General features: G+C 44.8%; 1 protein-coding gene across 2 annotated transcripts in view; it reads right to left on the reverse strand.

The window, feature by feature from the left end:
* ABHD2 (abhydrolase domain containing 2, acylglycerol lipase) overlaps positions 1–14749 on the reverse strand; it is a 102037-nt gene extending 87288 nt beyond the window's left edge. Inside the window, exons 1-2 of one of the 2 annotated variants that reach the window (XM_082616660.1) lie at positions 14627–14740; positions 7835–7916 (exon numbers count right to left, since the gene is read on the reverse strand). The gene's annotated coding sequence lies outside the window, so the exon portion shown is untranslated. Of the gene's footprint in view, positions 1–7834; positions 7917–14626 lie in introns of both variants that reach the window. The other variant, XM_082616659.1, reaches the window with a different exon arrangement.
* Positions 14750–15848: the final 1099 nt, after the last annotated feature.

The raw sequence follows: 15848 nt of genomic DNA on the forward strand, positions 1-15848 counted from the left end.
CCCCAGGGAGAGACACTCCTGCCCACTCGCAAGGCCAGGGGCAGGGCTGAGCTCCTCCACCCCTCGCCTCTCTCAGTTCTGGGCTCTCTGATGATGAATTTTGCCAGTAGTGAGAACAGTAGCTCCCCTCAGGGCTCAGTCTAGAAAGCAGGAAAGGTTCTGGGCTTCCTGTCCTTCCGAGACTGAGAGAAGGTTCTAGGGGCAAGGGTATGCAGCGCGCATGGCATTTTAAGGCATGCTTTATTTATTTCTGTTTTATATACCTCGGGCACTGTGACTAGAAACAGTATCTCCTGCTAGCTTGGAGTAGTAAGCTTAAAGGTCACATGGATTCCACTGTGACAAGTGCTCAAGTCCTAGAAGACAAACTCCACCAGCTAAATACAGATACATATGAAGGACTGATTCACACTCATGCCCTTAGGCTAAAAATGAAGGACAGGATATTAATGCGAGATAGTCACCCTTCTGGGGCTGAACAAGCCAGCCCCAGTACTGGGCCTCCAGGGAGCCCCTACCCAGCCTCTGCCATCAGTCCTGCCGATTCTGAGAGCTAGACAGAGCCTCGTCCCCAACTTCTAGGTCACAACCCAAGTGGAAGGACCCAGACGTGCTGGATTCTGGATGTCAGAAGAGGGAGGGAATCCCATTTGTGTCTCCATACAACTTGCTTCCAGTGGTATCTGGAATTATTCTCCCCTCTGAGTATGCTGTGCTGTGTAGCTCTGGGCATATCACTTGCCCTCTCCGAGGATTTTGAAACTTATCCTAAGGGCCTGTGTGCTATAATCAAATGACAAAGATTATATTTTTTTCTTCCAGTTTTATTGAGATGTATTTCACCTACAGCACTGTATAAGTTTAAGGTGTACGGCCTAATGATTTGATTTACATCATGAAATTTATCACATAAGTTTAGTGAACATCCATCACCTCATATAGATATAAAATTAAAGAAATAGAAAAAAAATCGTTTTCCTTGTGATGAGAACTCAGGACTTACTCTCTTAACAACTTTCATAAATAACAGACAGCAGTGTTCATTATATTTATCATGTTGTACATTACATCCCTAGTACTTTTTTATGTTATAACGAAGTTTGTACCTTTTGCCCACCTTCATCCAATTTCCCCTCCTCCCAGCCCCTGCCTCTGGTAACCACAAATCTGATCTCTTTTTCTAAGTTTGTCTGTTCGTTCGTTTTTGAAGTAAAATTGACCTACAACACTATGTTAGTTCCTGTTACACAACACAGTGATTCAATATTTCCATACTTTTCAAAATGATCACCATAAGTCTAGTTACACTATGTCACCATACAAGGATATTACATAGTTATTGACTATATTCCCCACGTTGTACATTTCATACTGGTGACTCATTTATTTTGCAACTGGAAGTTTGTATTCTTAATCTCCCTCACCTATTTTTTCCACCCTCTAGCAACCACATGTTTGTTCTCTGTATCTAACTCTGTTTCTGTTTGTTCATTTTTGTTATGTTTTGTATTTTTAGATTCCACAAATAAGTGAAATCATACAGTATTTGTCTTTGTCTGACTTATTTCACTTAGCAGAATACCCTCTGGGTCCATCCATGCTGTTGCAAATGGCAAGATTTCATTCTTTATTATGGCTGAGTAATATTCCATACTATATATAGTATATATATACTACATCTTCTTTATCCATTCATCTCTGGGTGGGCACTTAGGTTGCTTCCATATCTTGGCAGTTGTAAATAGTGCTGCAGTGAACATAGGGGTGTATTTATCTTTTCTAATTAGTGTTTTTGTTTTCCTTGGATATATACCCAGGAATGGAACTGCTGGATTACATGGTAGTTCTATTCATAATTTGATAATAATGAGGAACCTCCATACTGTCTCCATAGTGGCTGTACCAATTTACATTCCCACCAACAGTGCACGAGGGCTCCCTTCTCTCCACACCCTCTCCAGCATTTGTTATGTGTTCTCTCTCTCTCTTTTTTTTTTTTTTTTGTGGTACGCGGGCCTCTCACTGCTGTGGCCTCTCCTGCTGCGGAGCACAGGCTCCAGACGTGCAGACTCAGCGGCCATGGCTCACGGGCCCAGCCGCTCCGCGGCATGTGGGATCTTCCCGGACCAGGGCACGCACCCGTGTCCCCTGCATCGGCAGGCGGACTCTCAACCACTGCACCACCAGGGAAGCCCCATACCCTCATGGATAAAGCAGTGGTTTGTAAAAGAAGAGGATAGACCTCCCCCTGCAAAAAAGTGTGTTAATACCACTGGGGGAGATATTTGCAAAACTACATCCTGCTTCTGACATTCCACCCTGCTCCTCACGGGTACCAAAGACACCAGCTTCATTCTAAGCTCTGTGGGGACTATGAAAGAAGTATAATACATGGCATCCAGGAAATAATTAGCAAACAGTGCAAATCCATGTATAATTCAGAATGAAATCTTGAAGTTCCAACTATAAATACTAGAGGAATTCAAACAAAGGAGGCAGAAAGAAGAAGGAGATGGGCTCAGATAGCTGGAGAACCATGGGAAGGGATGGAACAGAAGAAGAGAAAAAGGAGGGGTGGGTGCAGACCTCAAGCTAGCCTCACAGGCCAGCCAAGGCCTGAGGATGCTGGGCAGCCAGGAGAGTGGCAGGCAGGGCAAGAGGGACAGGTTTGGGAGCAGTGGGAGTGAGTCACTGTGGAGGAAGCTTCAGGGTTTTTACTTCCAGGGGGAATTCCAGACATCAGCTTGGAAGATGGCACCTTGGTAGAGCCTACTGTGCTGGCCCAATGGGGGACTGATGTGCTTCGGTAAGTGTGAGAAGGCTTTGTTTGGCTGTGTGTAACCTGACCCGTGGGATGTTGGACAAACATTGTCATTCACCACGTGAAAATCACCCCAAGCCGCCATGACAGCTAAGTAGTTTTCGTACAATCTGCTCAACTATACAGGAGTCTTCATTTGAAGGCCATCCCCTCCAGGCCCTAAAAATCATCCTGTCTCCTCCCTTCACATTTTGCAAATACTCTTTCATAACTAGAAAATCAGCAAGCCTCATTTCCACATAAAAGTGATGATTCATATCCCTTTGATCTCTGTTGGGGATTCCAGTCTATGCCCTGCTAAGTCAATCCTCAGTGTAAAATTGTATACTAGTTTAAATTTAGGGTGTGGAGCATGGGTGGGCACTCTGTAAATATTTATTGATTGACTGAGCCTGTGGGAAAGGCCTAACGCATCACCATTCTGATCCCTTGAGCAGAATTTTCTCATGAGGAAATTATTACATTAGGCTGAGAGGTAGGGGCCATTATGAGTAACTGCCATACTACTGTGGATCAAGAGAAGAAGCTCAGTGTGACCTGGGCTGTCAGTAGCTTTTGGATATTTTAAAGAACATTTTGAAGTTCAGGCAAATAATTATCCACTGAAGTGAAAGTTTTCCACTTTTCATCACTCAGAGAAGCTCACGTCCAATGCCATATTTCTTTTCACCTTTTCCCCTGTTTATCTAAAGTTTCAAAGCGTTATAAATCTACTTCAGAAACTGCTCACCAATAAAGAAAGAAAGAGAATTCAAAGCAAAAACAGGCTGTTCTATGTAGCAGAAGGAATGAAAAATGCCCAAAGAGAAGGTAGGCAGAAAACTATCCATTGACTGTTGGCATTCAGATAAATACTGAAATACCATTAGAAGACTCACGATTTGTGCTTTTCACTCCAAAACATCCAATGCAACAAAATTGTCTATGGCATTTTCCAACTGATGTGAGCTTATCTGATCCAGAAAATATAAATTTGAGTACAATTAATCCTAAGGTTAACCTAGATTGAGAGGTTAGTGGAAATTAAAAAATAGGGATCCTTTTTAATATCTAAGAAAAATGGAAAAATACTACCTTAAATATCTGTGGTATCTGAAACAGGTTTATGTAAATAGGTCAGAACAAGTCTTGTTACAAAGATTTCTACCTCATTGAGATGCTTCCTGTGGGTGTACACGGATGGTGGGGTAGTAAGGCCACTCACAGTAGGGTGACAGGCTTTGGGGACAGATAGATCTGGCCTGAATCACAGCTCTACCACTTACTGGTTGTATGACTTTGGGCAAATTTCTTAACCTCTTTGCACCTCAGTTTCCTTGCCCATTAAAATGGGAATGATAAAGAGTGTCCTATTATTAAAATGAAATTTTTAAATGCAAACACAATCCTTGGCAATGGTGTGTCCACCAGATGTGGCAGAAGAGGGGCTCACTTTATCCAACAGGGCTAGAGGGTCCCAGGGCAGAGACCAAAGTCTGTGTCTTCAAGCCCGGTTAGTCCAGGTCCTGGACTTGCCTATGAGCTATCACTACCAACCCCAATTTAACCATCTTCTGCAGGTGACGAGTAGATCACGGATGTACTACAAGTTCCTGTATCCATTCCAGACCATTAGCTTATCTATCAGCCCCCCAGAGAAAATATTAAGTCTGTGAACCACAGGTTAGGGGTCAAACCCTCATCCTGGGAACCAGTAAGTGCTCTCTGGCTAATGCCAACTAACAAGTCACCATATTTTCAAAAGGAATGAGCAGAACTAGATGAAAATAAAATTCCTATTTGTGTAGCTCTACAGTTTATCACAGGCTTGTGATTTAAATACATGACCTCAGTAATTCCTCAAACATGTCACAATGGCTTCCCTGGTGGTACAGTGGTTAAGAATCCACCTGCCAATGCAGGGAACATGGGTTCGAGCCCTGGTCCAGGAAGATCCCACGTGATGGAGCAACTAAGCCGTGCACCACAACTACTGAGCCCACGTGCCTAGAGCCCGTGCTCTGCAACAAGAGAAGCCACCGCAATGAGAAGCCCGTGCACCACAACGAAGAGTAGCCCCCGCTCGCCACAACTAGAGAAAGCCACATGCAGCAACGAAGACCCAAAGCAGCCAAAAGAAAGAAAAAAAAAAAACATGTCACAAAGTGCATTGGTGTTGACATGGAAACCAATCTGTAATTTACTGTTTACAAAGTGTGTCCTTAGACATTACCTCATTTGGTACTTATGACAGTTCTGTGAGTTATTATTAATGCCATGGAGGAGTCTGAGGCCTCGAGACCCACCCTGGGCCAGGCCTAGAAAAGGCTCTAGGAATACAGAGAAGGCGCCTGTCACAGAGCTGGATGGATCCTGATCCCTTTTGCCCCACTGACAGACGCTCTGCAAGTCCTCTCCCATCCAAAGAGAGCCTTAAAGAAATTTGCATTCCTCTCATAAACTCTTTGGTGGCAAAGTCAAGATTTCTCTTGCAATTTCAGAGTAACATCCAGCTTTCTACGGGGAGTCAATAAATAGACTGATGGGTGATATTAATGATAGACGGAGGGAAATGGTCTGTATTTTCTAAATTGGGGAAAATATCCTTGGCTATAATCTCCTTGGCATTTTCTATCATCTTACTATTTAGAAGGGCACATTTTTCAATGTCATTGACAAGAGTGAGTGAGCATTTTATTCACCTGATCGGAATAGAGAAGGGAATTGTAGCCAGGGTATTATGGAATCTGAGAAGCTAAAGTCTACGGTGTGAGTACATTCCAGGCCACACAGGGAGCTAGCTGTGAGGGGCTGGGAGCTCAGCAAACACTCATGGAAAACCACCTCTGGGCTAAGCATGGGCCAACGGTGGGGCAGAGGGTGTCCAGGCTTCAGGGGAGAGCCTGGATGGCAGAGGCCCAGCAGAGAGGAGGCTCAATAAATGTTTGTTGAAAGATTCCAGTGCAACCGCATCATCCTGGGAATATTGTGCTTCCCTCAATTTTTCAAAAGCAGTAATGTCATAATTGGATACTTGAGAAAAGTTAATAGGATGCCAAACAATACATACAGATTTGCTAAAATCCATCGTTCCATGTTAAGTGAACAAAGCAAGGAACAGAACAACAAGCACAATATGTGGCCAGTTAGAGAAAAAAGAAAGATATAGGATAGAGATATACACACATTTGCTGCGATATGCATAAAATACCTCCGAAAGAATATATAAGATATTAGTAACATTCATTGCTTTGGGGGAGGTTTTTTTGACTGTTTACTGTGTCATAGCTTTTGACTCTTATACTGTGTGAGTGTATTACCTGTTCAAAAATAAATAAATAAACACGTCTACAGGGCAAATTACCCGGTTTCTCCAAAAAAAACTGCAGGGAAAAAAAGAAAAGGAAATGGACTTGTAGTTTAAAAGGGACATAAATGGCAGAGCCATCAACCACAGTGTGTGAACCTTATTTGAATCCTGATTCAAAAATGTTAAACTGAAGAAAAGTACTTCTGACATTTTTAGACACTTAAAAATTTGAACGATGACTAGATAGCTGATGATATTAAAGAATTACTGTTAATTTTTTAAAGAGAAATAATAGTACTGTAGTTAGGTTTAATAAAGGAATCCCTATCTCTAAGAGATATCACAGAAATACATATAGATACAACTGTGTGATATTTGGGATTTATTCAAAATTGATGTGAGCTGGGGCAGTGGCTGGTAAAGAGGAAACAGTGGTGTTGGGTAGCTGGGAGTTCCCTATACAATTCTCTCTACTTCTGTATACCTTTAAAATTCCCATAATAAAAGTTAGTAAGTGAATGAATGATTATTTAGCCACAGTACAAACAGTCTCAGTAGTCACTGAGGTTCAAGTTCACACCTGGCTTTCAGCTATGGTCAAACCTCCACTGTTCCTGGGCTAATGAGTTACTTGTGGAGAATAAGCTTCAGGCTGCTCCCAGCTATGGCCCTCCTGGTAAGTGTGTGGGTCATGTAAATATCAATAAGAAAACTTTATCACTCACTCCAAAATTAAACAAAAAGAATCAAAGACATTACTTTTGGAGGGCTCCCCTCCACTGGTACGGACACTTAGTGTTGACTGCACATACAAACAGGATCTCATTCAGGCGGCACGGCAATGATGCAAACTAACTCTTCATTTCGACTCAATGAATATTTCTAAAGTGTTCAACACGTGGAAAGGAGCCATGCATGACACAAACATGACTGGAAACATCAGTCATGAGGTTAGATTCCTACGCTGGGGTCTTTCAAACTCAGGTGCTAGTTGGCCCCCTCTACGGGAAAAAAATGGTCCCAACGGATCCTCTGGGGACTTTTTAATCGAATCTTAAATTTAAATTGAATTACTTTTATTCGATTATTATTTCTTTTACTATTTCTTAAAATGTACGAACATAAAACCAGACATAAAGTTTTCTTAGCACTTTTACAATTATGGAGACTAAAACGAATGTACAAATAAATACAAATACAATTACCCAAATAGTATAATTCAGGTTAACTACACTAACGTAATGAGGCTGATGCCATTTCTCAGACCTGAAATCCCCAAGACAACATCAGGTGCTCCCACCCACTCCTGGGCAGGTTGTATGAGTACCAGGCGCAGTGTGGTGACTGTTCTTGCACCCCTTTCCTCTGCTGGGACCCCCGTTTCAGCCTTCCTTTGCACACTTGGCTTCACCTGATGCTAGCTCCTCCTCTTCACGCTAAGTCCATCTCTGTATTTTTCTCATAGCAGGTTAGCCTGGTCCTAACTCATCAGAAATTCACACACACCTAAGGGGCACTGAGGTGGTGTGTGCCTGGACCTGGATATAATTAGGTCATCCCCGTGATACAGGACATGCTTTTAAAATATTTCCAGTTATCATTAACATGAAACCTAAAAGTCTGAGTGTTCTTAATTTAAGGAGAACTCAAAGAAACTCAAGAATATACCCTTGGCCTTGGACTGAGAAATACCCATAACACAGAAGGAATGTTGTGGTACTTACTTTTGCTGGAGGAGAGCAAAAGGTGCCATGGGGACTCAGGTGATAAGTCACATTATATCTCAGAAACAACGGGAACCACCACCTGACACATTACATCAAGAATTTAATGAGTGTAAGCATACGCTTCAAAAGCCTGATGTGTAAACCCATCACATCAAATGGCCTCATTCCAAGTTGTGGAGGTCCCACCCCAATTTCCCTCACTCCTCATCGTTAACAACTACAACAGGGCACTATATTATTGTGGGTTTTTTAGTACTTTTTTTTTTTGGCCACACCACGTGGCTTGTGGGATCTTAGTTCCGCAACCAGAGATCGAACCCAGGCCCTCCGCAGCGAAAGCGCGGAGCCCTAACCACTGGACCGCCAGGAAAGTCCCAACATAGCACTTTAGACATGAACACATCCAGCCCCTGCTGAGTCTGAGAACAACTCCCACCAACAGCTCACATCACTCTAAGATGCTACAAATGCACATCGACATTGTGTGGTCCGTACCACCTAAAAAAAACACTGGGCACAAAACCATATCAAATGACGCCATGGCTAGGTTAGCTGGCTAAGTGAATGGCCTGGTTTCTCAGCAAAAGAACAGCTGGCACTGTTTAAGGAAACTGAAAAAGTGGAACCCTCCTTGAATAGAATCCTCTACCTCAGACCCTCTGGAACGCCACGATTCCGTTTCCACGAGCTCAACCTTTTTATCAATCTAAATATGTTCTGTTCAGAAGGCTGCTCTTTATCCTCGGATACGGACCTTCCCACATTTTGGGGGTTAAAAAGTCTTTTCTTAAATGATGGCAATAATGGGAGATGACAGGGCTTTTTTAATGCCTTATTTGAAAAACTTAAGATTTGGCAATCCTATGTTGGACTTCCTGATTTTTTTTTTTTTTTTGCGGTACGCGGGCCTCTCACTGTTGTGGCCGCTCCCGTTGCGGAGCACAGGCTCCGGATGCACAGGCTCAGCGGCCATGGCTCACGGGCCTAGCCGCTCCGCGGCGTGTGGGATCTTCCCGGACCGGGGCAAGAACCCGTGTCCCCTGCATCGGCAGGTGGACTCTCAACCACTGCGTCACCAGGGAAGCCCCCTGATTTGTTTTGTACTGCTCTCATTGACATGACTAAGTAAACAGTACACAAATAAATGCCTAGAGTGACTGTGCAGAAATGGGGCAGTTTTTTCAAAGGTTCTATCTCTTCTACCCCAGAGGGACTGGGAAGAGGCTGACTGATAACATCACCTCCCTCTCCTCACATTACATGACACAGCATCTGTGGTACAACTGATTGATGATGTGGACACCCAGCAAGGAGCAAAGATCAGAAAGTAATGACTCTCAATAGACTGGCTGACTAACACCATAAAGATTCAATGCAATTCAACACTCTAAATTAGATTGGGGGGGAAATAAAAACAAGATGAAGATTAAGGCACATTTTTTTTTATAGATTATTCCCAGGAGGATTGTGTTCTATATTTTTTAAAATATTTATTTATTTATTTATATTTTATTTGGCTGCGTCAGGTCTTAGTTGTGGCATGCAGTATCTTTCGTTGTGGCCTATGAACTATTAGTTGCGGCATGTGGGATCTAGTTCCCCGACCAGGGATCGAACCTGGGCCCCCTGCATTGGGAGCACAGAGTCTTAGCCACTAGACCACCAGGAAAGTCCCAAGACACATTTTAAAGAAAAGTGAGAAACAAAGCAACAGGCAATCACTGCGAGCCACAGAAGACCATGAGACCATGTTTAAACCAGCGTGGTTATCCAAAACATAAGGGCAGCCACAGAAAATTCAAATGTGAAGACCCCCTAAATTCTCTTCTTAGAATAATCATCAGCAAAAGCTTAGCAAGGCCATGTGAGGCTCAGAGACCTTGGTCAAGTGATATGGAGAATGGGAAACACTCCTAATGAGAGCAACAAATATCATATTCCCAAATGTTGTTTGGGAAAAATGCTTCACAGAGGCACAGGTGTGAGAGCTGGTTTTTCATGGGGTGAGAGAAAGGAAGGGGTGGGGCCCTTAACAAAGCTTTCCAGACAGGAAGTCCCGTCATGTAGGGCAGGGTTCCTCTCTGATGCCCAAGGGCGAGAACAAACAGAGCGGGGGCTGGGGTGCAGGAGACAGGATTCGACGTGGTAGAGATGCTGAAAGGCGTATCAGGAAGGCCGGGAGCTTTCCCTGGAGACCAGAGAAAGCACAGCAAGCTTTCCCAGGCAATTCCAGCACGTTCTGCCCAGAGGGCAGGTGAAGAGCCTAAGGGCCAGTGCTCCTCAGTTTTTAATGTCCCCACTCTCCCTTCATAGGATGACCTTCAGGGGAGGCCCTCCCCCTCACACGGCCTCTTCTCAGGCTCAGAGCTGCAGGACAGAGAAGAAAAATATTTGCCCCCAAATAATCCACAAAATGCTTTAGGATCTCCATGTGAAGCTGTTGCCTAAATAAGACTGGTTCTTAGCAGCCTTAGAAACAGAATCGAATATCTAAAATAGATCACCTTCGTAAAAAATGAGGCTGAAGCTCTTTCCATACTGCGAAGAAACACTAAGTGAAAGAAGGCAAGGTTCCAAATAGCATGTATCGTTTGCTACCGTTTGTGTAAAAGGGAAAGATAATCATAATGGATTTGCTAATAGATGTTATAAAATATTTCGGCTGTGCCTGGAACACCTTTGGAGGATGAAGAAATCAGTACACTGCTGCCTCTAAGGAATAAAACTAGGTGGTAGGAGTCTGGGGTGGACAGAGATGTATTTACTACTTCACTTTTGCACCTTTCGAATATTTTCTTTCATCATGTAAATGCATTACCTATTAAAACAATTTTTCAAATTAAAAACACTGAAAATTTTAAAATGTAAAATAAAAACAAAATAGTCTTTCTGCAGCAAACCAAACACCCTTGTTAATTTGGACAGCTGTCTTCCTGGCACACACCAGATGCTTAGTTTGTTGAACTTAATGAAGCTCCACTCAAAGACAACAAAAGAAAATCAGAAACCAGGCAAACCCAAGGGTATCAGTGTTCCAATTCTCTAATAAGCTCTTTACCTGTCTGCTACTTAACTATTGCAAAAGATCGGAAAATGGGTCCTTGGGTCACAAGCCCTGTTCCCAACTGGGTCCAGTGCGCAAGCTTCCTGGGTAACAATAGGTCTGGTGGCTTGTCCACACCAGTCATTTTATAAATAGAAAATGTTTAATCCAAAAACATGATGCCTTGGAACCAAGACCACAAAAACAAACATGCAGATATGAAAATGATCCTGAAGGGAGATAATGTCAGCACCTGCAGGGTATCAATGCAGAAATAGCAGCATGAGGGTTAAAAACAACATGCACCGGCCAAAAAGGTTGGAACGTGCAGAGCTGCTATAAAATCCTAATGCCAGAGCACATCAAGAGGCGGCCTGAACTCCCTGTGCTCTGTTCTAGGGACAGCGTAGCCCAAGATGAAATAGGAAGGCTTAAACACCCCTTGCCCCAGTCACCTATGCTCTTAAATTGGTCAAAGAGTACTCAAAACCCACACTGCAATGAAAACTGGAATACTGTAAGCAGTAGGTTAGAGCAGAAATTCTGCCACGTGAATTCCATTATACTGGAAGGCTCTCTCTCCTAGGACTTTTCAAAGAGACAGGTTTTAGGCAAAGAACAAGGCAGACTTCACCCCAGTCTTCCATAGGACCAAAGAAATTATTTCGTGCTCTGGACAGAAGCTTGGAACAAGGGCAGTGGGGAACCACTACACTCTTCGTGGGCCCTGCCAGAGATTCCCAGGAGGAAGGCAGAAGTGGAAGAAGTAAGGAATAACAGCAAATAAGAAGCCCTTTCACCAAGACGTTATGAGAAAAGAGAACAAGAGAGAGAGAGAGAGAGAAAGGGGCCCTTATTAATACACAAAGAAACTAAAACAATTATTCTAAGATGGCTGAGTTCCAGAATGTCCTAAACAAAAAATCCAAACTCAGAATCAACCCTTAGGAAGGTGCCAATCAATAAATAGTGATCATCTTTGCTTCATTCTAGAAAACATGTAAAAACAGAGAAGGGAAAACCCAAAGTGACCGGATTCCTGCAAGAAATAAAGGTGACAGGTATCTTCTGATTAAAAGGGAATTGGATGGCAGACTGAGAGTAGATATTTTTCAGAACCGTGAAGGTGATAAAGAGAATGAAGGTGAAAGTAGAAAAGAAAGGGAATTTCCCCAACTAGAACGAGAGGAAAAGACCGTTCCGCTGCACGTCCCATCTGGTTTATTTCAAGCTCAGGAAAAGAACAGGAAAAATGCAGTAAAATTAGTGAAAGCGCTAGATTACCAGCAAGAATCAGTCATACACTTGTGTTTCTGCCAGGCAAGGCAGGCGTTGCTGGTGCTCCCCCTGCTCCAATGACTAAGTAACTTACTTCAATGCATTTGACACACGATCCCTGAACTTCCGAAAAGCACTTAATACAGTGGCTCATGAAATCTTAATCTAAAAATGTTCACCCATTTATAATCACGCTGCAGCACACTGACAACTGGGAAATAGGGCCGAACAGAGGGAATAGATATTTGGAAGGATGCCGTGGAGATTGGTATCATCAGGGACTTGGTTTATCACTTTGAGGGATTTCCCCCACCCCCTTTTAAAGAGAATGAGATTTGGAGTCTAAGAAGAGTGTAATTACAACGAGAGGACTCACAGAGAAAATGAATTACCTGATTCAATAAAAGACAAAAATAAGAAATGAAATTCGACATGACTTGGAAAACCCCACAGACATATGTGCTAAATACAATGAAATCCGAAATATATTTAATGCACTGGGGGAGAGGAAGCAGGGGAAAAAATTAGCTCCTGATAGAAAATACTGGGTGGTAGGTATGAAGAAAAGCTGTATAAAAAGGCAACAGAAGATCGTATTTGGCAAATCTATAGTGCTTATTGTGTGCCAGGCACTGTTCTAAATGCCTCAGATATAGTAATCTTCAAAACAACCTTCTACTCTAAGTACCATTATTATTCCTGTTTTATAGGTGAACAAACAGAGGCACAGAGAGGTTAAGTAACTTGCCCAAGGTTACAGCTAGTAAGAAGCAGGGCTAGGATTCAAATCCAGGCACTCTGGCCCCAAAATCTGTGCTCTTAACCCCTCTAGACTCCCCTAGAATTTCAACACAGAGAGCGAGATAAGCAGTCTAGGAGTGAAATACAAGTCATGCACTGGTAGATCCAGGGTCAACAGATCATGGTTCTGTGATGACCAGTCAGTCCTGTGACCTCCCCAGGCCTTCGTTTCCTCACCTGTGCATTGAGAAGACGGATTAGACGAGCTCTACCTAAGGTGTTCAGCTCTAAAATGCCGCAAGTTCATGCAACAATCAGCAGTATATGGACAGGTCTGCTTTCTGATGGGTTATTCAAAGGTTAATTCATCCTAAAACAAGCAGCAAACTTGCTATTAAGGTTCTTCCTCTGCCTCCTGACCTTCAGAAGATTATTCCTCTTATTATATAATAATATATATAATATATAATATATATATTACTCTAAAAATAATAGATTATTCCTCTATTATGCCTCTATTCAGGCAAATGACAGAGGGTAGTGAAAGGGGTACTGCATGGTTTTTCTTTTGGACTCTACTTCGTGTGGTTGCAATGAAATGGCCCTCGAAAAGCTCTGGGCCAGATCACATTAACTCTGCCAAACCTACAGTCCCACCCAGGCACCTCTCAGGAGTCTGATTTTGGAGCCTGCCATTGGATCTGGTTACTGGAATGCAAGTGAAACTGACACACTGGAGGTGAAGCAACCAAAGGAGAGGAATCAGGAAGATTAAAAGACGCACGCAGCCCACAGTAGTTCAAATTAAGGAGTTTCATAATGGCTAAATAAACCTTATCTTCTTGGTATGGTCCGTTCTCTTTGCTAACACCCCCTCTTGAGAGTTGAGACCACAAGTTCATTGTGGATGAATTCAACACCCACTTTTAAACTAATGAGCCCCAGCAGTATTCTTCTCAAGGTAGGCATTAAAGGTCAGAGTGCATCTGTGAATGGAGAAGGGCCTTACAGGTGGGTCATGCAGTCCTCCCTTGCGAGTCCCTTCTAAGCATCCCTCACAGGTGGCACCTGGCCTCTGCCTGGTCACTTCCAAGGTCGAGGTGTTGGCTGCCTTGCCTAGCAGGGCCTGCGCTGCTGGGCAGTTCTCACTGTGAGGAAAGGCCACGAAGCTCCTAGAACAGTGCCTGGCACGTGAGCGAGCTAAATAAGTGTGCCTCCAAGTGGGTCAAAAGCTGCCTCCGTACAACTTGAACCCATCATTCCTGGGTGTCCCCCTGGAGCCCAGAAACGCAGAGGCCCCTCGGATATTCGGGGCTGTAATCAGGTCCCTCGGCCCTCTCCTTGCAGGTGCCGATCCCGGATCTCCATCACCAAGGCTGGAAGAGCCCCTCCCCAGACCCCAGATGTCCCAAGAGTGCGCACTGATGGAGGGATGGCCGGTAGGGAGGCCGCAGTCGGGGTTGTCCCCATCCTCGGTATCTGAGGCTGAAGGGGACAAAGGGCTTTCAGGAAGGCGTATCCCACCCGATGCGTTTCAGGCTGCCTCCCTCCCCGCCGGCCCTGGGGACCACCGCGGCGCCAGGTGACAGGCCTCCCGAGGATCCGGGGCGCTCAGGCTGCGGCGCGATGGGCCGAGCCACGACAGGGACCGCGGGGCTCAGGGGTTTGGCCCGACTGATCGGGGGCTCAATCGCGGCTTAGCGGAGCTCGCTCCGCCGTGGCTTTACCTGCTTGTAGTTGACTACTGCGGCCCAGTTCGCCCCCAGTCAGGTTCCCGCAGCTCAGCGGCTGCCGCCGGCGCTCATGGAAATGCAGCCGGAACCCCTGGCCAGTGCAGCTCCCGCCGCTACCGGCCCCGCCCAAGCAACTGCCGCCACGCCCCTGACGACCGCTTCTGCCACGCCCCTAACCACGGAAACCCGCCCGTTCATTGGGCCGCCCAGCCGCTGCTCTACTAGCCCTTCACTTCCATTGTACCCGGGGGGTAGTCCATTGGTCAACGGAGCTGCTCCTCAGAGCGGAGGCGGAGCCCTTAGCGAAGAGTTCCACGACAATTGGTTATTTTTGACGTCTGTAGCCCCTAGGCCGAGACACTATAGGATAAAGCCAGCCCGGAGGGGGCAGGGAAAAGAGAGGAGGGCTACTGGAGGGGTCTTGTTAGATGTTGACTGAGGCAGGGTGCAAAGAGGGAGGCAATTGTGACCGCAAGCTGGGTTGGGCGATTGGGTAATGTCAGGTGTCGTCTGGGGTTGGGAGGAGGGAAGCCTACTGGTAGTTCAGCTGCCGGGTCTGATGGCTCCAGGCCGACAGGTGGACTCACCTGTAGTCCAGGACGCCAGGGGCAAAATTTGGGGTCGTGTCCCGGGAGAGAGGAGTCAGGTTAGTGAGTCACCAAGCCTCAAGGAGAGGAAAGGATGAAGAAGCATCGGCTTCTGGCCCCTTCCAGCTAGGAAAGGGTGATGGGGCCGTGCCAGGCAGTGTGGACCTCACTTATTGTCCCACTGTTCTTTCAGCCCTTAAGACGACCTTCGCCCAGTTGGAGGCAGCCTGGAAGAATGAAGCCTTTGGAATCATATCTAGAATTGAACTCCCTGTTGGCATGTACAGGTTGTACAGCCTTAAGCAAGTCACTTAACCTTTCTGCATGCATCCTGATTTTTTTCATTTGGCAACTGGGAGTAACAATAGTAGTTGATGAGAAGATTAAATAACTCCGGTAAACGCTAAGAGTGCCTGGCACTCAGTAGGCATTCATTCAAGACTAGTTCCCCATCCACTTACACATTGGTTTATGGAATTAGGTCCATTTCTAAAATTCTGAGTCTGAAACTGCTTTTGCAATGGCATGTGCTTTTACCACGAATAGAACACTTGACTGCCTTGAAAGGCAACTGCTCTAGCGCAGACAGGGCCACTCTACCAAGAGCAGGGGTTGAGATGAGAGTAGCC

The sequence above is a fragment of the Mesoplodon mirus genome (genome assembly GCF_964341445.2).
Source record: "Mesoplodon mirus genome assembly, chromosome: 4".
In the NCBI taxonomy this organism is placed as follows: Eukaryota; Metazoa; Chordata; class Mammalia; order Artiodactyla; family Ziphiidae; genus Mesoplodon; species Mesoplodon mirus.